The sequence below is a fragment of the Vigna unguiculata genome, chromosome 9 (genome assembly GCF_004118075.2).
Source record: "Vigna unguiculata cultivar IT97K-499-35 chromosome 9, ASM411807v1, whole genome shotgun sequence".
In the NCBI taxonomy this organism is placed as follows: Eukaryota; Viridiplantae; Streptophyta; class Magnoliopsida; order Fabales; family Fabaceae; genus Vigna; species Vigna unguiculata.
The window spans coordinates 22,545,324-22,571,699 of NC_040287.1; the positions used below are offsets into that span (position 1 = coordinate 22,545,324).

The 26,376-nt window shown below is 39.6% G+C and overlaps 1 long non-coding RNA gene across 1 annotated transcript; it reads left to right on the top strand.

Moving 5' to 3' along the window:
* The first annotated feature begins 20,844 nt into the window (after positions 1-20,844).
* LOC114162288 lies at positions 20,845-22,547 on the top strand. The gene is made up of 3 exons (XR_003599181.1): positions 20,845-21,560; positions 21,712-21,789; positions 21,880-22,547. It is a non-coding gene; the product is annotated as an uncharacterized LOC114162288 (long non-coding RNA).
* Positions 22,548-26,376: the final 3,829 nt, after the last annotated feature.

The window sequence follows — 26,376 nt, forward strand, 5'->3', positions numbered from 1 at the left end:
TTGCGCAATGAATCATGCTAAGCTGCACTCACCCCTTGTCCATATTAGTTTTCCCACTTACTTTTGTATTTCTCTAGATTCCTTGGGGTTAGTTCTTTAGGTTGGTGATAAGTGTCAAGAATGAGTAAATTTTCCATTTAAAATTAACACTTATCATGTATCAAATTGTTTTATTTATGTATGAAACTAACCTGCTTAACTTAAGATATAGAATGAGGTATTTAGAATTGGAGTTTTATGAATTATAATGATTTTTTGTTGTTTTGCAGTGAATATAAAAGAAAATATCAAATATGCAACTGAGTCACAATTGTGTAAGACCCACCTTATTTTCTACCTTTTATTTTAAAAGCTGCCCCAAACTTTTGGGCCTAAGGGCTGGCCCAAAGGGAAAACAGACCCTAAGTCTGCCCTAATCCATCCATTCCTCTCACTTTACAGAAAACTCAGTCGTCAAGCTCTCCCCTTTTCGCAACAGGAAGCTCTGCTAGGGTTTAGTCCAACTCTTGGTCAAGCAAGCTCAAGCACGTTTCACTCCGCGTAAGTTGTGCTATCCATACACTTCGTTTGCCAGTTGAAGTTGTGTTTTTCCACTAGGGATAACCATAGTAATTTGTCCTTGCTCCACTGTTTCCATCTTCAGCTCACTGAACTGCCTTAGGAACTGTGGTGCACCTCTGTTCGTGTCCAAATCTTCCTTAGTAGCTCTTTCCAAGTAAGGGAAGCTAGGGTTTATGTTTTTAAAGTTATTTTGCCGATTTTTGGTCTGTCATATGGTTGTGATGCGTGAATGAGGTTTTTGGTCGAATAAAAATGTATGGTGTGCAAGTATGTTTAATTGATGTGGCGCTACTCTTTTTCTGCACCGTACACTTTTCGTAAAATGAAGATTTCTACTACGTTAACCGTGGATCGAGTAGAAAGTTTAACAGCTGATCCTTAACACATAATTCTTGACTTTCACCGTCGGATCTTTAATCGGAGCTCTATAGTTAGAGCAATTTTTATCGCAAGGTCACTGAATTTGTGTTGTTGACAACACTGCACACTTTCGTAAAATGAAAGTTACTACTTCGTTAATCGTTGGATCGAACTGATATTTTAACAGCTGATCCTTAACACATAGCTTTGACTTTGATCGGTCCGATCTTGAATCAGAGCTCTGTAGTGAGAGCAATTTTTTGTCGCAAGATCGCTGTAATTTGGTTGTTTCTCTGATCTTGAATGGGTTTTACTGGCTTGAATCTAATTGTTATATTAAAAGCGTGTGATAAATGATTATGCATGAATGATGTGATTCATGGATTGTGGATGATGAGTTTGGTATGAATTGGCATGTGATTAAATGAGATGGTTGGTATCAAGGAGACATGGTATTGATATGAAATACAAATATATATTCATGCTTGGGAAAGATGAGTTGGTATGGATTCACATTTGGCTATGAATGAGAATGGGTTGTAAAGGTTGGCATGAGATATTGTGTATGGTAACATTACTTGATTGATTGAATATGATTGGTCTGTGGTCAGTGCGTAATTCCTTGAAATCTCTAGGTGGGATTTCAGGGTCGTGCTTCAGTGGTCTGGACGTAATTCCATGGCCCCTATAAGTGGCTGAATCCGACCAGGTTATATGTATCCGGATGAGTCGAGTTGAGTCTTAGTGTATTGTTTTGCCCTGACCACTACTCTGATTATTCAGGCGCCCGATTGGAAAGCCCCATTCGAGTTGATGTGCGATGCATCCAATTATGCATTGGGGGTTGTTCTAGCTCAAAGGATTGACAAGCAGCCGAGGGTAATCTACTACGCCTCTAGGACATTGGATGCTACTGATGAGTTCAAATTTTTGCCCTCATTTAATATTTAAATTTGGGGATTTAATTGAATTTTCTGTGCTAAAAGATTGATTTAATTAGGATTTGTGATTATTGGATTTATTGAGTAAGTTTGGTAAAAGTGGCGTAAAAATTGATTTTAGTTGCATAAAATATTATTGGATATTCTAACGTTTGTTAATGCAGCTGGAATTTATTTTTGGTCAATTAATAATGTGATTTTGAAATATTCAAAGTTACAAAATAAGTCCAAAATCAAGAAATTCTGAAAAAGAATAAATCAGGAGCTAAATGCACCCCCAGATTTTATTTGCACACCCCTTTTTAAGTGGACCACAAAAACCTGTTCTGCACCCCCAGTTTTCACTAAGTTACACCCCTCCTACCACTTAAACTCCACTCAACCAGATCATGCCATGTGGCAATCCCCACCTTTTAAGATTAGCCAACCATAAGCCGCCACGTGTCATAATCCCCACCTCACCAAATTAACCAATCAGATTCTGCCACATCATCATCTCCTCCATCTCACTCATGAAACCCTAACCCTAATTTTCTTCTCTCCTTCCACCACCATGGTAGCCGCCGCTGCACCCCCTCACCTCTTCCGGCCACCGCGACGCACCAGCAGCCATGGCAGCCACCAGCCACCTCCATCTCTCCCGCAACTCACCTCGCCGGCCACCATTACAGCAGCCATCGCGACCATCTTCTCGCGCAGAACACCACGGCGCAACTACCACAACCACCACCATCTTCCTCCATTCACGGCCACCGCGAATTCTTCATCTTCTCGCGCCATCTGCACCGCTGCAGCAGCGGAAGAGCTACGTCGTTCAGCCACTTCACGCGCAACACCACCACAGCTCCGTCGCGCGAACCTGCGCAGCGCACACGATCCACCACCACGGCCACCGCGAGTTCTTCTTCCTCGCGCACAACCATGGAGACGTCTGCGCGCCACCATCTTCTTCCCGCGAGCCACCAGCGCCTGCACCTACAGGAATCATGAACTATTCTGCGCAAGCAACTCGCCGGAAACGCGCCGCACCGTCGAACCACCATGAACCACCGCGCCGTCAGCCGTCATTGCCATCTCCATCTCCATTGCATCTGTAGAAACCCTAAATCTGGAGAGAGAATCTGCACTGCCACGTGTCAGCATCTGATAAGACAGTCAAACTGGTCAACTCTGGTCAACTGGTCAAAGTATGCAGTCAACTCTGGTCAAAACTGCAAATATGGCTAAATGAGAGGGGCAGAATTGGAAATTGGACAGGAATTAAGTTGCTAATTAATTAAATAAAAATAAAAGATTTTAGCAACTGACAGATAAAGCCCAAAGTCCAGTGGAAGCTTATATAAAGAGACTTAAGGGAGCAGAAGAGGGGACTGACATTTTTACAGCTTAGACACTTAGAACTCTCTGGTTTTGGCAGATACCGTCTCCACCACATCTCTCATTCTTTCTTTTATTTTCTTTCTTTCATATCATCATGTATTCCATCAAAGCCATGGAGGGCTAAGCTTTAAGGGTTGATTCCACTGTAATTTCTTAAATGGATTCTGAGGTTAGATGAATTTATATGTTTTGTTATTTTGATTATTGTTGTGGTTTTTGTTTATCTATGTCCTTTGCTTCTTAATCGAATAGAAAATAATGATTTTAAATCTACATACATGCTAATCATATGAGTTAAAAGGTTTTTAAATTAAATTGAGACTTTACTTTGATTTTGTTTAGAAACTTTCATTTGATTAAATAAGTTTTTGCCAATAATTGAGACTTTAATTTGATTAGAGGTAATTACTTTAACTAAAATTAGTCAAGACTTTACTTTGATTAATTAAGTTTTCTATTTGGTAAAGAAACAAAGGAATAGACATGATTAGGCATAGTAAAATTAATTGAGACTGTACTTTGATTGAATTTACTATGGATAATCTAAAAGTTCTCACTTTTAATTGAGACTGTACTTTGGTTAAAAGTGAGAACGCCAACAAATTAATTGAGTCTTTACATTGATTGATTTGTAAATCAACAACAATAATTAATTTAACAATAATCTCTAGATAACCAATGAAGAATCTTATTTAGAAAAAGCAGTGGAATTGACCTATTTACTATTATTGTGTTTACAATCTTCCGTGTCATTTTATTTGCATATCAAAACCCCCTATATTTATAATTGCTAGTTTTAATTGCATTTTTAAGAATCAAATATTTGAGATCAATTCCGTATTCGTTGTGAGACGACTCAGGGTTATCTTAACCCTAACTATTTTCTTCACTACAAACTGGCAATACTGAAGTTGCTAAAGTAGTGGTAATTTGATCGCCTAACGACAGCGATATCAAATTTGGCGCCGTTGCCGGGGAATACAGTTAGTATTTCTTTTATTTTGATTCTGTTTTTATTTATTTATTTTATTTTATTTTATTTTTATTTTTATTTCATTTTTATTTTTATTTTTATTTTTATTTATTTTACGCATATACGTTTAATATAGTTTGTTATTTTGTAGTCTCTAGTTTTCTTTTAATATATTCCAAGCAAATTTCTATTTTTGTTTTGATTAAGAATTTCTTTTAAGAAATTTTTTGAGACTAGTTTGGAAAACTCTATCTAGGAAAGACTTGGTATTTAAGTTGTCCACTGTGACGCACCTCTCTTTCCTGGGAGTAGACCCAACGACATCTTAACTCATTTCTTTCTTGAAATCTTTCTCCAAAACAAGAATAGGAAGAAAAAAAAACACACAGGGAAACACTTTCAGGTGGACTTGCATAGTGCATGACTCGGGCCAATCCGGGTCAATTTTATCAACTTGATTCAGAACTTGAAAGGAACTTGCGTAAATCACGTAGGAGACTTGAACTCAGGTGTTCTACTGAAGGAGCACCATCATCATCTGAACCCACCACTGAAAGTGTACCACTAGAATCACCTCCGGTGATTAACATATCTTCTGATCCATCACCTGAACCAGAAATTCAAGAAGATAGAATGGAAGAAAGAACAATAAGAGAGTTGGCTTCACCGGATGCAGCAATTACACAAAACATGTGCATCCAATATCCAGATGGAGAATGTGAGCTTAAGTCTGGGTTATTGGGAAAGTCTTCACGAGTATTGGGAAAGATTCAAAAAGTTGTGTGCTTCCTGTCCTCATCACCAAATAAACGAGCATCTCCTCATTCAATACTTTTATGAGGGATTGAGTATCATGGATAGACAAATGATAGATGCTGCAAGTGGAGGGTCATTGGTGGACAAAACGCCAACAAATGCAAGACAATTGATTGAAACTATGGCGTCGAACCATCAACAATTTTCCACAAGGAGTAATTCTATAACTCTATTGAAGGGAACCCATGGAGTAGAAGCTTCATATCTTGCAGATCACAAGAAATTAGAAGGGAAGTTGGACGACTTAGCGGCCATGGTAAGGACCTTGACAGACTTACAGAAAAAGCCTATCCCTTCTACTTTAGTGGAATTTGTGCTTCTACTAATCATCCTACAGAGGCTTGTTCTATGTTAAAAGAGACAGGGACGTTAGACAATGAACAACCTCAAGCATATGCTGCAAACATCTATGGCAATAATAAGACCACCTCGGCAGCAATACAACCATGATTTGTCCTCCAACAAGTACAACCCAGATTGGAAGGAATATCCCAGCCAGAAATGGGGAAATCAACAGCCTCCAAGTCTATGTTCCACCTCAACAGAGGCAACAACCACAACCAGCTGCAAACCTCTGGTGATTCAAACATGGAGGCAATGATGAAAATGATGGCTGACATGATGAAGGGACAAATCAATGAGTTGAAACAACAATGGAAGCAACCAATCAGAATTGCAGAACAGATTGGACAAATGGCAAATGAGTTAAATCAGATGAAGTCTCAACAAGGCTCAAGCAATTTGCCTGCACAAACTGTAATCAACCCAAGAAATGTAAGTGCTATTACTTTAAGATCGGGTAAGCAAATACAAGGTCTTGGGGATGCCCAAGAGATGAAGATAAGGACAATGAAGTTGTACCTAATGATGAAAGAGGAAGATCAGATGAAGCAACACAAGCAACATCTGAAATGCCTGCACCCAGTGATAACTCCAGGTTGGTATCCCCTAATACTTCCTCTGAAAATCCTTCTCCTTATTCTCCTCCTCCTCCCTATCCAAACCGTTTGAAACCAAAAACTAAAAAGATGGAGGAGTTAGACAAAGAAATCCTGAATACCTTCAAGAAAGTGGAGATAAACATTCCTTTGTTGGATGCTGTGAGACAAATTCCTAAATACGCCAAGTTTCTCAAAGAATTATGTACACATAAAAGGCGTATTATGGACAAAGAGGTAGTGAACATGGGAAGAAACGTCTCTAGCTTAATTAAGAAGCCTGCAATCAGAATGCCGCAAAAGTGTAAGGATCCAGGTATGTTTTCTGTTCCCTGCATTATAGGTAGTACTAAGTTTGACAATGCTATGTTAGATTTAGGAGCTTCTATTAATGTAATGCCTTTATCTGTTTTTACTTCACTTCATCTTGGACCTCTTAAGTCTACTGGTGTGGTCATTCAGTTGGCCAACCGTAGCACAGTTAACCCTGCAGGTGTGCTAGAAGATGTTCTTGTCCGTGTGGACAAGTTAATTTTTCCTGCAGATTTCTACATCTTGGATATGAAGGATGATGAAGGAATGAGTTCAACCACAATCATCTTGGGAAGACCATTCATGATGACAGCACGTACCAAGATAGACGTGCATGCAGGATCCTTGACTATGGAGATAGGAGATGAGAAGGTGCAATTCAACGTGCTAGAAGCCATGAAGCACCCAATTGAAGACCATTCTTTGTTTTGTATTGATTTATTGAGTAATGTAGTAAACAATTATGCTTTTGGACTTTTGGACACTTTATCTGGTTTTTCTTCTTCTTTGGATTTTTCTTTTTCGAATGTTTCGGGCTCAATTTTAGACGAAAGAGAAAATTATAAAACAGGTGATGTTGAGGACGCGGTGTCACTATTTGATACCTCTGTGGCGTCCAAGTGTGATGTTGAGGTGGCTGAAATTACCTTAGGCAATAAAATGTTGCCATCTGTGGAACAGCCACCCACTTTGGAGTTGAAACCTTTACCATCTCATTTGAAATATGTTTATCTTGAGAGGGATGGGAAACTCCCTGTTATTATATCTGCCTTGCTTACTGATGAGCAGGAACAAAAGCTATTGCAGGTTATCAAAGATCACAAGCGAGCAATAGGCTGGACTTTGGCAGATATTCCTGGTATTAGTCCTTCTTTCTGCATGCACAGAATACTCTTGGAGGAGGATGCTAAGCCAGTGAGGCAACCTCAGAGGAGACTGAATCCTCAGCTGATGGAGGTTGTGAAGAAAGAAGTCACCAAGTTGCTACAAGCAGGTATTATATATCCCATTTCTGACAGCACTTGGGTGAGTCCTGTACATGTGGTCCCCAAGAAATCTGGGATCACCGTGGTCAAGAATGAGAAGAACGAGTTGATTCCTACTCGTATTCAGAATAGCTGGAGGGTCTGTATTGATTATAGAAGACTAAACCAGGCCACCAGGAAGGACCACTTTCCTTTACCATTCATGGACCAGATGTTAGATCGATTGGCAGGTAAGTCTCATTACTGTTTTCTTGATGGATTCTCTGGGTATTTTCAGATTTGTATTGCCCCAGAGGATCAACATAAGACTACTTTTACTTGTCCATTCGTACATATGCTTATAGGAAAATGCCATTTGGCCTTTGCAATGCTCCTGGAACATTTCAGCGATGTATGATGAGTATTTTTACAGATTTGTTGGAGCATTGTATTGAGGTTTTTATGGATGATTTTAGTGTATATGGTTCATCTTTTGATCATTGCTTGTCTAATCTTGCTAGAGTCTTGGAGAGATGTGAAGAAACTAACCTTGTTCTAAATTTTGAAAAATGTCATTTTATGGTGGAACAAGGTATAGTTTTAGGTCACGTGTTCCAAGAATGGTATATCTGTAGATCCTGCTAAAGTTGATATTATTTCACAATTGCCTTACCCCTCTTCTGTGAAAGAGGTTCGATCTTTTCTTGGACATGCAGGATTTTACAGGAGATTATCAAGGACTTCAGCAAGATAGCCAACCCTCTCTCCAACTTGTTGCAAAAGGATATAGTATTGACTTTGGAGAGAGGTGCAAAGATGCTTTGATACATTGAAAAAGGCGCTTACCACCACTCCTATCATCCAGCCACCTGACTGGACATTACCGTTCGAGTTGATGTGTGATGCATCAAACTTTGCAGTAGGAGCGGTGCTTGCACAAAAAGATGGGAAGCTATCACATGTGATATATTATGCTCCAGAACGTTGGACACAGCGCAGGCTAACTACACCACGACTGAGAAGGAATTATTGGCTGTTGTGTTTGCCTTGGACAAATTCAGACCGTATATACTTGGTTCCAAGGTAATTGTTTATACTGATCATGCAGGCATTAAAATTCCTTCTGAAGAAAGCAGATTCGAAACCAAGGTTGATCAGATGGATGCTACTGCTCCAAGAGTTTGACATTGGAGATTCTAGACAGAAGTGGAGCACATAACTTGTAGCCGATCATCTTAGCAGGATTGAAAATGGAAAAGATAACATTCCTATTAAGGATGACTTTCCTGATGAAGTCCTCCTAGCATTGACTGCTGTGAAAGGTATGTTTCCTGAACCTTGGTTTGCTGACATTGTTAATATTTGGTTGTTTCTGCTATTCCTCCTTCCTTCCCAATATGAAAGAATCAAGCTAAAAAGTGAGGCAAAGTACTACATCTGGGAAGACCAATCTTATGGCGCATTGGTAGTGACCAAGTCATAAGGAGGTGTGTTCCAGATATCGAGATACCTCATGTGCTTGAGTTCTGTCATTCATCTCCTTTTGGTGACATTATGGCACACAAAGAACAGGTAGGAAGGTGTTGGATTGTGGATTATATTGGCCTACCATTTTTAAAGATGCACAGAGGGTATATGAAAATTGTGAGCAGTGCCAAAGGCAGCCAGATCCATTACAAGAAGGGATGAAATGCCTCAACAACCCATGCTTTATTGTGAGGTATTTGATATTTGGGGTATTGATTTTATGGGTCCTTTTCCTCCTTCTTTTGGGTTTTCTTATATTTTGCTTGCTGTAGACTATGTCTCCAAATGGGTGGAAGCCATAGCTACAAGGACTAATGATTCTCGAGTTGTTATGAGTTTTGTCAGGTCTAACATTTTCTGCAGATTTGGGATACCACGAGCCATCATCAGTGACCAGGGGACTCATTTCTGTAATAGGCTACTTGAGAACATGTTGAAGAAGTATGGGGTGACACATCGCATTGCTACACCATATCACCCCCAAACCAATGGGCAAGCAGAGATCTCTAACAGAGAGATTAAAAAGATACTAGAGAAAGTAGTGAAGCCTAGTCGAAAGGATTGGGCCACAAGATTGGATGAAGCACTTTGGGCACACAGGACAGCCTACAAAACACCTATAGGTATGTCACCTTTCAGGGTGGTTTTTGGAAAGGCTTGTCATCTACCTGTGGAGATTGAACATTGAGCCTATTGGGCCGTGAAAGCATGCAACTTGGGATTTGGAAGAAGCAGGAAATGAGCGAAAACTTCAGTTGCAAGAACTAGAGGAGATTAGGCTTGTAGCCTATGAAAATTCAAAGTTCTACAAAGAGAAAACCAAGAAGTTCCATGACCAAAAGCTTGTGGCTAGAAAGGATTCAAGATAGGCCAGAAGGTGTTACTATACAAATCCAAGCTTGGTCACATGAGTGGTAAGTTGCGTTCTACTTGGGAAGGACCATACATTGTTACAGAAGTCTTTCCTTATGGAGCAGTGGAGATCAAGGAAGAATCTTCAGCAAGAACTTTTAAAGTTAATGGGGCATCGTCTTCGGATATTCAATGAAAATCAAGATATGCTGAATAAGACGATGGATGGGATGAACTTGACTTCTCCCTCATACCTTCCACCTTGAGGAGGTAAGTACACTTCATACTTTTCTTTGCATTTTATACATATTGAATACATTGAGGACAATGCATGGATAAAGTGTGGGGTGTGGGGAGATTTCCCCCTTTTCTGTTTTCGTTTCTATTTGTTTTGTTTTCTTTTCTAATTTTCTTTTCTGCTTGTTTTATTTAAAAAAAAAGTTTCTGTTTTCAATAAAACATATGACATTGGATTTTGGATTTGATTTACTAATTGAACGTCATAATTCTGGGAAAATAAGAGTCATGTGCTATGAATGGATTGATTCTGTGATTTACTTGATTGAGTTGATTTGAAGTTTCTGGAATAAATCTTTTGTGAAAGAGTTTTTGACCTTGTGAGTTTGAGCTTTATTGTAAGGATGAACTACCATGTGTCATGCCTATTTTTCTTGTGTGATTTGCTCATGTCTTGTTGATACTCAAATGTTTAGCTTGATTCTGTTGTTTGCATCTTAAGTGAACATGCATGATTTGATATGACTGAGCATTTCTTGTTTTTAGCTACTTGGCCAAATAAGCTAACCATAACATTGATCCATTGTAGCCCCTTGAGCTTAATCCTCTTTTTCTTGTTTGAGCATATTACTAAACCTTAAAAAGAAAAAGACCATGTTTTTCCTTACCTTAGGGAGAAAGAAGGAGCTAGTGGATTATGTTGAGATTGGTTGAGGAATAAAGTGTGGGGGGTGAGTATTTCCCCCACAAAGTTGTAAAAATGGCAAAAGGAAAATAATAGTTGATGACAGAGTGTTGAAATGAAAAATGATTGCTGTCTAAAAAAGAGCAACAAAGGATAAAAAAAAAAAACAAAGAAAAAAGGATTGTTTTCGAAACTATGCTCCATAACTCTTTCTTCCTTACTATTTCAAAACACACAAATCCTAAAGTTTTTCCTACCTTTGCTTGGCCTCATTATAACCTGTGAAAAGTCCTCATGATTTTTGAATGCATATTTTCTGAAAGCTGTGATATTAGAGTCTTGCTAAGCATTGAGAGTGTTACTTGCATGGGTATTTTGAGTAAAACACAAGCCAAAACACTTGAGCGAATCTTGGTGAGAAAATATATATTTAACTTGAGTGTTCTCTTCATATTTGATTATCTTGTAAACTCAAAAGATTAACTCATGTGTGAAAAACAGAATTTATCCATTTGTTGTGGCATGACAACATGATTTCTAGAAGATTGATCTGTTTCCATTTGTATTCATTCTTTAATCCACTGAAAATATGGAATAAAAGACCTCAGAAAAAAGTTTTGAAATTGTTCAATTTTGCCCAGGAGTGCAAAAGGATAAGTGTGGGTGTGTGATGAGTTCAAATTTTTGCCCTCATTTAATATTTAAAATTTGGGGATTTAATTGAATTTTCTGTGCTAAAAGATTGATTTAATTAGGATTTGTGATTATTGGATTTATTGAGTAAGTTTGGTAAAAGTGGCGTAAAAATTGATTTAGTTGCATAAAATATTATTGGATATTCTAACGTTTGTTAATGCAGCTGGAATTTATTTTGGTCATTAATAATGTGATTTTGAAATATTCAAAGTTACAAAATAAGTCCACAATCAAGAAATTCTGAAAAAGAATAAATCAGGAGCTAATGCACCCCCAGATTTTATTTGCACACCCCTTTTAAGTGGACCACAAAAACCTGTTCTGCACCCCCAGTTTTCACTAAGTTACACCCTCCTACCACTTAAACTCCACTCAACAGATCATGCCATGTGGCAATCCCCACCTTTTAAGATTAGCCAACCATAAGCCGCCACGTGTCATAATCCCCACCTCACCAAATTAATCAATCAGATTCTGCCACGTCATCATCTCCTCCATCTCACTCATGAAACCCTAACCCTAATTTTCTTCTCTCCTTCCACCACCATGCAGCCGCCGCCGCACCCCCTCACCTCTTCCGGCCACCGCGACGCACCAGCAGCCATGGCAGCACCAGCCACCTCCATCTCTCCCGCAACTCACCTCGTCGGCCACCATTACACAGCCATCGCGACCATCTTCTCGCGCAGAACACCACGGCGCAGCTACCACAACCACCACATCTTCCTCCATTCACGCCACCGCGAATTCTTCATCTTCTCGCGCCATCTGCACCGCTGCAGCAGCGGAAGAGCTACGTCGTTCAGCCACTTCACGCGCAACACCACCACAGCTCCGTCGCGCGAAACCTGCGCAGCGCACACGATCCACCACCACGGCCACGCGAGTTCTTCTTCCTCGCGCACAACCATGGAGACGTCTGCGCGCCACCATCTTCTTCCCGCGAGCCACCAGCGCCTGCAACCTACAGGAATCATGAACTATTCTGCGCAAGCAACTCGCCGGAAACGCGCCGCACCGTCGGACCACCATGAACCACCGCGCCGTCAGCCGTCATTGCCATCTCCATCTCCATTGCATCTGTAGAAACCCTAAATCTGGAGAGAGAATCTGCACTGCCACGTGTCAGCATCTGATAAGACAGTCAAACTGGTCAACTCTGGTCAACTGGTCAAAGTATGCAGTCAACTCTGGTCAAAACTGCAAATATGGCTAAATGAGAGGGGCAGAATTGGAAATTGGACAGGAATTAAGTTGCTAATTAATTAAATAAAAATAAAAGATTTTAGCAACTGACAGATAAAGCCCAAAGTCCAGTGGAAGCTTATATAAAGAGACTTAAGGGAGCAGAAGAGGGGACTGACATTTTTACAGCTTAGACACTTAGAACTCTCTGGTTTTGGCAGATACCGTCTCCACCACATCTCTCATTCTTTCTTTTATTTTCTTTCTTTCATATCATCATGTATTCCATCAAAGCCATGGAGGGCTAAGCTTTAAGGGTTGATTCCACTGTAATTTCTTAAATGGATTCTGAGGTTAGATGAATTTATATGTTTTGTTATTTTGATTATTGTTGTGGTTTTTGTTTATCTATGTCCTTTGCTTCTTAATCGAATAGAAAATAATGATTTTAAATCTACATACATGCTAATCATATGAGTTAAAAGGTTTTTAAATTAAATTGAGACTTTACTTTGATTTTGTTTAGAAACTTTCATTTGATTAAATAAGTTTTTGCCAATAATTGAGACTTTAATTTGATTAGAGGTAATTACTTTAACTAAAATTAGTCAAGACTTTACTTTGATTAATTAAGTTTTCTATTTGGTAAAGAAACAAAGGAATAGACATGATTAGGCATAGTAAAATTAATTGAGACTGTACTTTGATTGAATTTACTATGGATAATCTAAAAGTTCTCACTTTTAATTGAGACTGTACTTTGGTTAAAAGTGAGAACGCCAACAAATTAATTGAGTCTTTACATTGATTAATTTGTAAATCAACAACAATAATTAATTTAACAATAATCTCTAGATAACCAATGAAGAATCTTATTTAGAAAAAGCAGTGGAATTGACCTATTTACTATTATTGTGTTTACAATCTTCCGTGTCATTTTATTTGCATATCAAAACCCCCTATTTTTATAATTGCTAGTTTTAATTGCATTTTTAAGAATCAAATATTTGAGATCAATTCCGTATTCGTTGTGAGACGACTCAGGGTTATCTTAACCCTAACTATTTTCTTCACTACAAACTGGCAATACTGAAGTTGCTAAAGTAGTGGTAATTTGATCGCCTAACGACAGCGATATCAGCTACCTAAGCAAACTACACCACAAAAGAGAAGAAGCTTCTTGCGGTTGTTTTTGCGCTTGAAAAGTTTAGGTCTTATCTGCTTGGTTCTCCTGTTGTTGTGTTTACTAACCATGCAGGTCTTAAGTACTTGTTGAAGAAGGTAGAATCCAAGCCTCGGCTGATTAGATGGATGCTCTAGCTCCAAGAATTTGATTTGGAGATCCGTGATAGGAGTGGAGCACAAAACTTGGTTGCAAACCATCTGAGCAGGATTGAGAGGTCTGCTGATGATGCTTCACCGATCTGAGATGACATTCCCGATGAAAGTTTGTTGACACTCTTTGCGTCTTTTCCCTTACCTTGGTTTGCTAACATTGTGAATTATCTTATTGCTTCTGTTTTTCCTCCCCTAGCATCCAGAGCTCAATGTGATAAACTCAAGAGCGATGCTAGGTATTATATTTGGGATGACCCCTATTTGTGGAAAATGTGCAGTGATCAGGTCACTAGGAGATTGATGAAGAATTATCTTGTTTTCTTTTAGAGTTATGAATATGGTGAAGTTGTTTAAGAAAGCTTTTTGAAAATTCCCACTGCACATTAAGATAGCAAGCTATCTAGATGTGAAGGTTCATTTCTCAAGCTCATGAAAGGAAGAAGAGAGTTGGATTCAAGCTTAAAACTCACACGGCATTAACAATACTAAAAGAACAAAATGGAAGAAGAAACATTAAAAATGGAAAGCTTAGAAGATGAAGCATGGAAGAAGCACGCCACTCATAGGGGGGATCTAAGCCAACCAAGCCCTAAAGATGAGTGATGGTGTCGCAACTTGCAAGCAAGATAAGGCAAAGGTGAGTTCACTTCTACGAAGGAGAGCTCACGGAAAATTAATGGTTGAAACGCAATAGTTTAGAAACAAAATGATCAACCCTTTTACAAGACAAGGAGCACCCTTTAAATAGGAGTTCATAGGGGTCCTTTAGCAAATACACAAAACATGGAATGGACTAACAAGCAAACCCTAGAAACCTAAAGCTAATTGTTAAAAAACAGATCTGTCTAATAGCTCAACCCAAAAAGGGATCTGAATTGATTAATGAGTCTTTCACTTGTTTAAGGTGAATCTTGAAGAGTCTTAAGTTTTAAAATTCAATTAATCAATTTTGCAGTTCTGGTTAATGGACTGTTTAAATCAATCAAGAAAGGTTGTGAAAGAGGAGAAGAAGCAAGACACACAATTTATTTGTTCAATTCAAGATGAATCTACATCCAGTCTTCTCCTAAGTAACCCACTTAGGAGGATTCCACTAACACAGATAGGATCCAAAATTACAAGAACACCTATATAATTCTAGACCCTAAAAACACAAGAACTTGATCTACAAATCAAGAACTCCCCCTAGGAGCAATGCATCCACGCAATTGCACCTAGGCCTACACTTCACACAATGAAGCAACTATAATCAGGAATACAATAAACAGAATCAAGAAACAAAACACCTATGTTGTGTAGATTGACAATATGCTCCTTGATCAAGCAAGACCCTTCATGGTAGAATCAACTATCAATCTTCTTGGATCTGCACTTGAATGATCTTTCATAATGCTCAATAGCTCTATGTCTCTCAGAAGGCTGTCTCTGCAAAGGAATCTCTGTGATCTGTCAATTTTCTCTTACCCTCTAAACAACATTCAAAAAACAGATTTTATACTAAGATCTCTGCTATCATTAATGGATTAGGAGTTTACCTAATCGATATCGTGAGTGTGTTTCACTGCTTTAGTGCAGTGCTAACAGTTAATCCATTAGTTAAACAGCTAACCATTCATGTTTGCACAAGCAAGAGTGTGATGATTCATTACAAGACAATGCATGCCTAATTTACAACCTGGTGCAGGCTTGATTACATATGAAAAGATAAACTACTAGCCTAATGCACAACCTAACTAGACCAAATCTATTCTAATCCAGTAGACATCATCAAAACCATTCTTCATTTATAGGTGAAGTAGCTCCCCCTACCAACACAAGTAGCCTTTCAAAGGAATAAACCAAAAAGGCAAAAGGAGACAAGGTACATGTCTACTTTGCTTTTGCTTTATGCTTTTTACTTTCCTCTCTCTTCCACATCATCCAAGTGCTCCAATCACCATTTTCCACCTAGCCATGCTCTACTTCTTCTAATTACCTACAAAACAAGACAAGAAAGGATTAGCATGTTGGTTTAAGTTAATCTAATCTTGGTCAAAGGTCAACTTGGGGTCAAAGTCAATAAGTCAACCAAAATAAGTCAACTAGGAACCAAGTTAGGGAATTCAAACTAAAGTGATGCAAAACAAAGATAAAATGATGGAATAGAAGACTCCCCTCTAGATATGCTTCTAGTGATCCTTCTTGAGGGAGCTTCTAAGGTGGTGTGTGGTCACGCCTTCATCAAAGATGCATTCCGGACCACGAGATTGACTCGGTCCTTCAATCATGTCATTCATCTGCACCTGGTGGTCATCTTGGGCACACAAAGGACAGCTCGCAAGGTGCTAGATGCGGATTTTATTGGCTCACCATCTTCAAGATCCGTGGAGGATTTGTAGCTCGTGTGAGCAATGCCAACGAGCAAGAGGAGCCATTTCTTGGAGACAACAGATGCCTCAGCAACCGATGTTATTTTGTGAGGTCTTCGATGTCTAGGTATAGATTTCATGGGCTTTTTCCCTGTCTCTTTTGGTTTTACTTACATCTTGCTTATTGTTGATTCTGTTTCAAAATGGGTGGAAGCTAAAGCCATCAGGACTAACAATGCTCGAGTTGTTATAGACTTTGTCAGGTCTCACATATTCTGCATGTTTGGAATTCCTAGAGCTATCGTTAGTGACCAGAGCACCCATTTCTGCAATAGGTCCATGGGGCCTTTGCTTCGAAAGTATAGGGATGTCTCCTTATCGGGTTGTCTTTGGTAAGCCATGCCAACTTCTAGTGGAGATAGAGCACTGAGCCTACTTGGTTGTCAAGTCATGCAACTTCTCACTTGATCAAGTTGGGGAGGAAAGGAAGCTGTAGTTGAACAAGTTGGATGAGATCCATCTGAAGGCATATCAAAACTCTATGTTCTACAAAGAGAAGACCAAGAGATTCCATGATAGCTCCATAGCTAGAAAGGAGTTTGTTGTTGGTCAGCACGTGTTATTGTATAACTCCAAACATAGAATCATGGGGGTAAGTTGCGGTCAAAGTGGATTGGTCCTTTTGTGGTGACTAATGCTTATCCTTATGTGTAGTTGAGATCAAGAGCCAGTCCACTGATAAGAGCTTCAAAGTGAATGAGCATCATCTGAAGCCATTCCTCAGCAATCTTTCCTTGGTGGATACTATTGTAGAGGAGACTTCCCTGCTTGACCCCACTTCTATTTCACCATGATTCAAGGAGTTTTCTTTCTCCTTCCTTACTTTTATTGCACTTGTTCAGTCTATCTGTTGCTGTTTCCTTTTGTTTGTTCCCTTTTTGTTAATTTGTGTTAATTTGTGTTATGTTTTTGTTTTCTGTTTGGGACACTCACTTCACTTTTGGAGGATGAGTTGTTGGTTATTCTGTGGACTGATATCCTTGCTTTCTCTTGCATGTCAAGTTGCTTTTGGAATTGTTTTACCCTGTGTGAGAATTTGAGCACTCTCTATTCTTTGTTGTGTGATATATGCTTCTTGAATGCTTGCATAGTGGCCTTGGCTTGACTCTTTCTGATGCTTTTCTGATTCACATGCATGTTGGGATATGATTTAGGCAATTTTGTTCTGTGAGCCTACAGCCAGATGAGCCTACCTTGAATTGTTTCCATTGATAGCCCTTTTTGAGCCTGCATACCCTTTCATTGTTCTACAGCTCATTACAAGCCCTTAGCCTGAAAAACCATGATTATTCCTACCTTAGGAAGTTTTGGAGCTTTGGAATTGTTTTAGGAATGGGTGCTCAATTAAGTGTGGTGACGCACAACAAGTGTGGTTGTGCGCGCACTTGTTATTGGTTCTTGGAATTACTCATTTGTATACCCAGGTGGGATTTCAAAATTGTTGTTTCTCTGCATGTTCTTTGTATAGAAAAAAAGAAGAATAGAGAGAAAACTAAAGAAAAGAAAAGAAAAGAAAAGAAATAAAAGGAGTTTGGATTTGAGCATTGTGTGAGAACCAAAGTTGGTGTTTGGGATTACTTTCAAGCTTGATTGAGACTTATTCCCCATTGCTCCTCTATTTCCTTTGTTGCTTAGCTACTTATCCATATTTTCCACACCTTGTCCTCAACCCCCATTACAACCTTGAAAAGCCCTTCTGATCCTGACCTGCATGTGTTTTGGTTTGGTTATTGGTTCTAGAGGCTTGCCAAGTCTGTTTGATGTTTTTATTTCAGGGGTGCTTTGAGAGTAAACAATAGCCTAGAGAATTGAGTGATATAGTGCATATTTTGTGAGTTATGTTGCTTTCAATTCTCTCTTTGAGCTTAACTGAGTACTTGACATGTTTTGAACTGCTTGGATGATGTTCATGGATACCTTGCAGCTTTGAATCCTTCTGTGTTGAATGTGTTTCGACTTGTCTATTTGTCTTGTGTCTCCTTCTGTCTCTTTTATTGTGTCTGTGATGTCCTTGCTTTGCTTTACCTTTTAATTTTGCCCAAGAGTTCAAAAGGTAAATGAGGTCGATTTGATGACTCATTGTTTTCCTCCTGTACACTAGCCTTTGTGTATCCATTTGATAGTTGTTTAATGCTTAATTGTTTATCTTTAGTGTGTTTTCATCTGTTGGGCTTTATTAGGCCACTATTTCGAATTTGGGTTAATTTCACATTATTTGGCCTAATTTTCGTTTTTAATTATTTTTAGGTATTTGGGTGAAGCAATTTTGGAGCTTGGACATTAATATTCACTTGAAGAGAGTTGCCACACCATTTCCACATCATTTCCATGTCATTCCACGTCATCGAAGTGAATGGGTCAAATTTGAGGCCCAATAGTGGCAATTTTGTAATTTTAAGTGGTAGAGTGACATTTTTGTAACTACTAGTGGCAAGGGTGATTTGACCACGAGATTTAGGTCTTGACCCATGCAACAACTGCACACTCTTGTTCTCCACTCTTCTCCAACCTCCATTTTCGTTCTCTAAGCTTTGGTGGGTGTCCACGAAGTTGCTTCACTCGTTTTGATGTTTTTGCACTAGTTTTTGCCATTTCTATGCACATTTGACAGCTCCCAATGAGGGTTTTATGTCAGGGCATCTCATTTCATGGAATGTATTGACTTCGAACAACACCCATTGATAGGGGTTTTCTGTTTTATACCATGGCAACATTTTTCATTCAATTGCAGCTCTAATATTCATCTTTGATATTGAAATCGCATTGGGAGAATTCATAAGTTAAGGTTTTTGATTTTTAATGTTCTGTTTCAGATTTGAAGTGCTTGATTGTTCCATTTTGATGTCTAGCTAAGCTTTTTGCAATGATCCTTGACAAAATTGAAATGAAACCATGAGATTGTTGGTCGTTTTTGGGTTGTATTCGGAATTGCATCTATTTCAGGTTGGGTTTGATGATAAATACGTTTTTGATGCATGCTTAATCTAAAATTTGTGTGTGCACATTAATGGCTCGTATGCATGCTTAATGTTTATGAGTTCTGTCACAACTTGCTTCAATTTGTGGGTGTTAACTGCCTGAAATTTGTTGTGCTTAATGACAATGAATCCATGGTAATTTTCACTTAGTTGATTACTTAGGATTCATGCGACCAAATTTGAATAGAACAATTAATTTGGTAATATGTGATTAGTGAACTTTCAATTGAATCAAGGAATCATTGCGTTTTCATATAACTGTTAAATTTATCTACATTGCGAATTTAAGTTTGTTGTGAATCTGCCTGCCAAACCCCCCCTGTGTTATTGTGTTGTGTGTGAATCTAGAAATTGAGGCTTTGGATGAAAATATTGGTCGTTGGGAGACGACTTGGTTCGACTGTCACATACTGCATTTTAAGTGTTTTAATTTGGTGGGGTACGACCTCTATCATGCCCCCACCTCATACAATATCTCCTTGGCCGACCATCCTTCAACACTTTAGGCACCGTCGTCTTTATACCCCACCTAGCCATGAAATTCCCCTCCCCATTAGGTGACATCCTTACCATTCATGGCGCCCAACGGCTCGCACGATAGTGGTATATGGCAAGCATAAGCCTTTGTCGCAACCGGAATCGCGACTGGACAACGAACCAAAAAAGAAAACAGGTTTCAAAATGAGATTTGGAGTCGCCACCATAGTTATTCTGGAAAACCATGGAAAACCATAAAAATAAAACAAGTCTGCGAAAAAAACCAGATTTTAGATCCGGGAGTCGGTTACGTGTAAGGAAGGTGTTAGTACCCTACAGCGCCCGCCCGAGGGCAATATCTTTAATTAAAATGCAAAGCTGATGTGGTTTTCAAGATGTTAATTTTCCCCAAAAATAATGAAGCAATAATATTAAAAAGAAACAAAAATATTTTTTTAATTTTTTTGGGCCCGACAAGGGTTGACCTTGGTCCTACGTATTCTTATTCTAGATGAGAAATCAGGGTTACATAGTTCTTTAAAAGATATTTGGAAATCTTAGTTGAGAAAAAGATTTGATTTTTTGGGAGGTGAACCTGACAAGGACTGGCCTTGCTCTTACGTATCTCACGGTGGAGAATCAAGGATCACGTAGTTCTTAGAAGAGACTTTGTTTAAAAATGTTGATGTTTTTATATTTTGAAATTTTATATTTTTTTTGTATTTTTGAATTACTTGAAAATATGTGTCACAGACGTGAGCGGTCGGACAGACACTAAAAGAGAAAGAAAACTATTTTTGGTGTTTTTTTAGAAAATAAGTGTCACACAGTGCGAGCGACCGGACAAACACAATGAAGTAAAAGAGAACATTTTTATTTTTTGGATTTTTTCTATTTTTGCAATTTTTTATAATTTTCAAAGATTTTGTTTTTTTTCAAAAATAAAAAAAAATAAATAAAAGGATGAAATTATTTAAGAAGGATAAAAGTGGAAAATAAAATATAGGGGTACATGAGAGGTTAGTGTGGGTGCACAAAATAGATACAACAACATGCCCAAAAATAATAGACGAAGATATGGGGGTGTAGAAGTATCACATGTGGGAGGTGCACGAAGTAAATGAGGTGTGTGTATTAAAAGATGGGTGCAGCGAGTAAAAATCTGAAAATGAATTGAATATAAAAGGAAGGTGTGAACTGAGAAAAACATGTGTAACCAACAAAGGCTGAAGGGTGTAAACCTAAACAGGGAGGTGTAATAAGCGCAGACAAGGAAAACACAAACAGTTTTACAAGTCACACAAAATTGGGGTGGAAATAAACTGAGGGGGGTGCGTGAGGAAAGATGGATCTGAAACCAAGCCTCGGCCCAAATAAACGAGATGAGAAACCCTAATTAATCTAACCCTAATCTCTTATTGATTAGCAAATCAGATCCCAAATCACCAGATCCCCTTCTCCTTCACCTCACGCATGAACAACACCACACCCATCCATGCTACACCCATTCCGGCGGGCCAGGGACGCCGGTGACGACGCCGATCACCACTCACCGGCGACACACCTCTTTTTTCCTTTTTCTCCAATGCGCGCGAGGTAGGCCACATCTTTGGAGCCCTGTCGTCGCTCACCACGCCGCTCTAGCCACCGGAGCCGTCACCGTCGACGCCGGAAGCCACCCCTTCTCTCCTTCTCTCTCACGAGATTGACGCTCACGCTAGGAACCGCCGTCATGCGTCTCCTTAAGAACCGCCGCACCCGTGGCCACTGCACCGCGTCCCTACCGTCGGAGACATCACCAGTGACATCCCGTTCTTAACTGCCTCTGTACAACACCCAAGGTCGCTTCCATTAGTGCGTCTTCCTCTGTACAACATCCCGTTCTACTCCTTTGCTCATCTCTCCGCTATGATTGGATATGGATGATTAAGGTATAGGCTTGAGTTTTTGGTGCTGGAATGGAATGGGGTTTCGGTTCGGTGTGAACGGAGATTGCAGGGATGGGGTTGTAAGAGGAAAGATGAGTGGTTTCTATTGATGATGAAGAGTGTGTGTGATTTGCTTGTTGTGTTCTGTTTGCAGGTTGAAATAGAGCTATGATGTTGAGATGGGAGTGGGAATGTTGCGACCGTGAGGGTGAAAGTGCACGAAGGATCTCAGGTGGTGCCAAATTGGGATGAAGACTTGTGGGATAAAACTTGATTTGTGTGTACTGAGTTTGGTCTCTGTTTTCCTTTGGCTTCTATGCAGGTGAATGATGAAGATGTGGGTGAACAGAAACGCAGATGGAAAATGCAGGGCTGAAGATGAAGGTTGGCGATGATGGAAACTGATGGTTGGGATCGGAGGTTAATCAATGTGGGGTTAAGGATTGTTGTGAATGGTGTTTCTCTAGTTTTAATTATTTTGTGCAGGTTGGATGAATGGATGATGAAGATGATTATGATAGCCAAGATGATTGTACGAGAGTGGTGATAGCGCACGGTCATAGTAGAAGTTTTGATGGACCATATTTTGTTTTCTAGATTCAAACAACAACAACAGGGAGCACAATATATTTGACTCAGAAATGAAACCCAACGTACTCACATCATGCATATTCACAAATGGTATTGAGGACGAAACACCAGCATACCAATTACAAGCCCAAGACACGAACACATCATGCTAACACAAACGCTCATTCATTCAAGATTGGGGTGCTTACCTCTTGCAGTTGCTTATCCGATATCACCCTTCCTACTTTGGCTGACCACCTTTTTCGCTCTCTCCTCCTGGTGTTCTCCAGGGTACCAAGCGATGCACGGTCCAGGTACCAAAATAAGGAAAGAGCTAGGCAATCTAGAGCACCAGAAAATTAAATGCTCCACATCTTTGTGTACTTTTTTTTCCAAATATCTGTTCTACTCTTTTTTTTAGTTTTTCTTTGCTCTTTTCTTTTTTTCAAATATGTTTTTCTTTTCACCTTTTTTTTAATCCGTTTTTTAATAATAAATAGTAAAAAGACAAAAAATAAAAGTAAAAATAAAATAAACTAAATATAAATAAAATTGAAAACAAAGAAAAAAGAAAAAAAGAAGAAGATAAGAGACATAATAAAATCAAAGTAAAATAAGATAAAAAAGAAAATAATAATAATAATAATAATAATAAATAAATAACTAAGTAAAAACAATAATAATAAAAGGAATATATATATATATATATATATATATATATATATATATATATTATAATCCGGACAAAATTGGGTGTTGACACCCTCAACTACCAATCTTACAAACCAACAACATTGAACACCTCCCGGCTCTAGCATAGTTTTATTTGGCGAAGACCTAGACCCCAAAGTAGGATGTGACACACGAATCGAGCCAGTTGACAACACTATAAGCTTAGAGCTCTCTAATGGCCACACTCTCAACTTGGGTACCGGCCTCCAACAGGAACAACACGATATCTTGGCACCTACCCTTATCGCCAACACCGACCTCTTCGCCTGGTCAGCCGTAGACTTACCCGGTGTCGACCCTCAAATCGCAGTTCACAAGTTGTCCATCTACAAATAAGCCAGATACATCTCACAAAAGAAGCAAAAGATGGGAGAAGAACGTCGGTTGGTAGCGAAAGTAGAAGCCGAAAATTTACTTAACGTTGGCTTCAACGAGGAAGCCCACTACACCACCTGGCTATCTAACGTGGTTCTGGTTAAAAAAGCAAATGGAAAATGGCGAATGTGCGTCAAGTATACGGACCTTAATAAAGCCTGCCCCAGAGATGCATATCCCTTACCCAACATCGACCGGCTAGTTGACGGTGCAATCGACAACAAAGTACTCAACTTTTTAGATGCATATTTCGGGTACAACCAGATTCCAATGGCCATAACCAACATGAAAAAAACTGCGTTCATCACTGACGACGGTAATTATTTTTACAAGGTCATGCCTTTCAGCCTAAAAAACACAGGTGCAACCTACCAAAGATTAATGGACAAAGTATTCAGCCACCTGATAAGCACGTGTGTCGAAGTGTATGTCGACGACATGGTTGTCAAATCACCAAGCTATCAGCAACATGCACAAGACTTGTCCATAGTATTTTTTGCGCTACGACAATACAACCTTAAACTTAACCCTGAAAAGTGCGTCTACAACGTCGACCATGGTAAATTCTTAGGCTTCATGCTCACACAGCACAACATTGAAGCAAACCCTGAAAAGTGCACTACTATCATCGAAATACGAAGCCCCAACAATATTAAAGAGGTCCAGCGCCTGATAGCCCGCCTAACCGCCATATTCAGATCCCTCCCGAAAATTGCCGAACAAACTCAACCCATCGTCCAACTACTCAAAAAATCCGTGAAGTTCTCTTGGAACGACTAATGCGAAAAAGTTTTCCAAAACCTCAAAACCACCCTCACATCTTCACCTATCCTCCATAAACTGGATATCCACCAACCACTCTTAGTAGACATCATCGCAACACATCACATAGTTAGCGCCGCCCTTGTCTAAGAAATTGTTGGAGTCCAACACCCAGTATACTTTGTCAGTCGAACTTTGCAAGATCCAGATACCAAATGGTGAAAAGCAAGCACTCTCCCTGGTGCACGCAGCAGGACGCCCTTACTTCCTAAACCACAACATCATTGTCAAGACCGACTACCCCATCCAAAAAATCCTCCAAAACCCTGACTTTGCTGGTCGAATGTCATCCTAGGCTATGGAGCTCTCTGAATTCAACATCCGTTATGAACCACACGACCCCATCAAAGCCAATGCCTGTTCGACTTCGTCAACGACCTTCAACATACCCTTGAAGAGGACCAATGGACACTTTATGTAGACGGTTCCTCAAATCCAAAGGGCGCAGGCACTGACATCGTCTTGGAAGGACCCAACGATATCCTCATTAAAAAATCCCTCCATTCACCTTCAAATTTTCCAATAATCAAGCCGAATACGAAGTCATCCTCGTTGGCCTATCTCTCGCACGCGAAGTCGACATCAAAACACTTATATGCAAGACTGATTCCAAGCTCACTGTAGGCCATCTCAACGATGAATTCCAAATCAAAGATGCTACTCTCCTGCAATACTATCACCTGGTCCAGAACATCATACAATCTGCCTTTAACCGTGTATGCGTCCAGCATATCCCGAGAAGTGAAAATGTTAGAGCCGATATCCTATCTAAACTAGCAAGCACTAAGCTAAAGAGCAGCATAGATCCCTACTACAATAGACATTATTTGCACCATCTATAACAAACATCTACCTCAACCTAGACCACACTAAAAACTAGACAACGCCATACATCCTATACCTCAAACTGGCAACCCCCCACCCAATACTGACAAAGGCTGGCTGGCTAAAGCCGCAAGGTATACGATGATAGGTGACAAACTATACAAGCGAGGGTACGACCAAGCACTACTCAAATGTCTTACAACAGAACAAGCTCAATACGTAATGAGGGAACTCCATGAAGGAATATGCGGATACAATTCTAGCGCACGAACCATGACCAACAAAATACTCAAAGCCGGCTACTTTTGGCCAACCATGGAGGAAGACTGCCACACATTTGTTAAAATAGGCATACCATGTCAGAAACATGGTAACCTCATCCATCAAAAGCAATAACAACTCCATTCCATACTCTCCCCATGGCCCTTTGCGAAATGGGAAATGGACATCCTTGACCCCGTCACCCCGGGAAAAGGACAAGTAAAATTCCTCAAAGTAGCATCGACTACTTTATCAAATGGATAGAAGCTGAACCATTAGCCACTATCACAACTCAACAGGTCTAGTAATTCGTTTGGAAAGATATTATATGTCGCTATGGCGTGTCGCACACCATCATAATCGACAATGGCTAACAATTCATAGAGAAGGAGGTCGCTAAATTTTACACCGGCCTCAGAATCAAACACATCACCAGCTCTGTAGAGCATTCACAAACCAATGGCTAAGCTAAAGGTACCAACAAAGTCATACTAGTAGATTTACGAAAACGATTGGACGGCGCCAAAGGCCAATGGTTGGAAGATTTGTTGGAATTACTTGGGCCTACAGATGCACCCCCTAGTCCACTAAAATTGAATCCCCCTTTAGTTTAGTATACGACGTAGAAGCAATGATACTGGTTTAAATTGGCGAACCTTCTCTACGCCGCCCAGTATACGATTCGGACCACAACCAGCAGAATTTGTGTACCCACCTCGATCTATTGCCTGAATTAAGAGATAAAGCACAAATTCGTAACATGGCGATTGATCAAAGGGCGGCTAGGAGATACAACGCAAACTTATGCCCACGATCATTTGCAAAGGAGATCTAGTCTGGAGGAGGCGCCTATAAGCTTGAACAACTTTCTGGAGAAGAGATACCGAACACGTGGAATGTATCTCATATTCTATTTTAGTTAAATTGTTGTACCGAACACTTGTAATCCTTGGTGTACTCTTTTTCCTCACCTGACATTTTTCCCTAAGGAGGGTTTTGGCCAGGGAGTTTTTAACGAGGGATACAAAAATTCATGAATAAAATAGAGGGTTCTTTACCATATACTCCCCATTTATCTGATTTTAATTGTTTAAGTTCCCCACCCTTACCACAAGTAAGCGGCCTGGGTCGAACACCTTTTATCTTATTTCAATTGTTTAAGTTCCCACCCTTACCACAAGGAAGCGGCCTGGGTCGAAAACGCTTTATCTAATTTAATTGTTTTAAGTTCCCC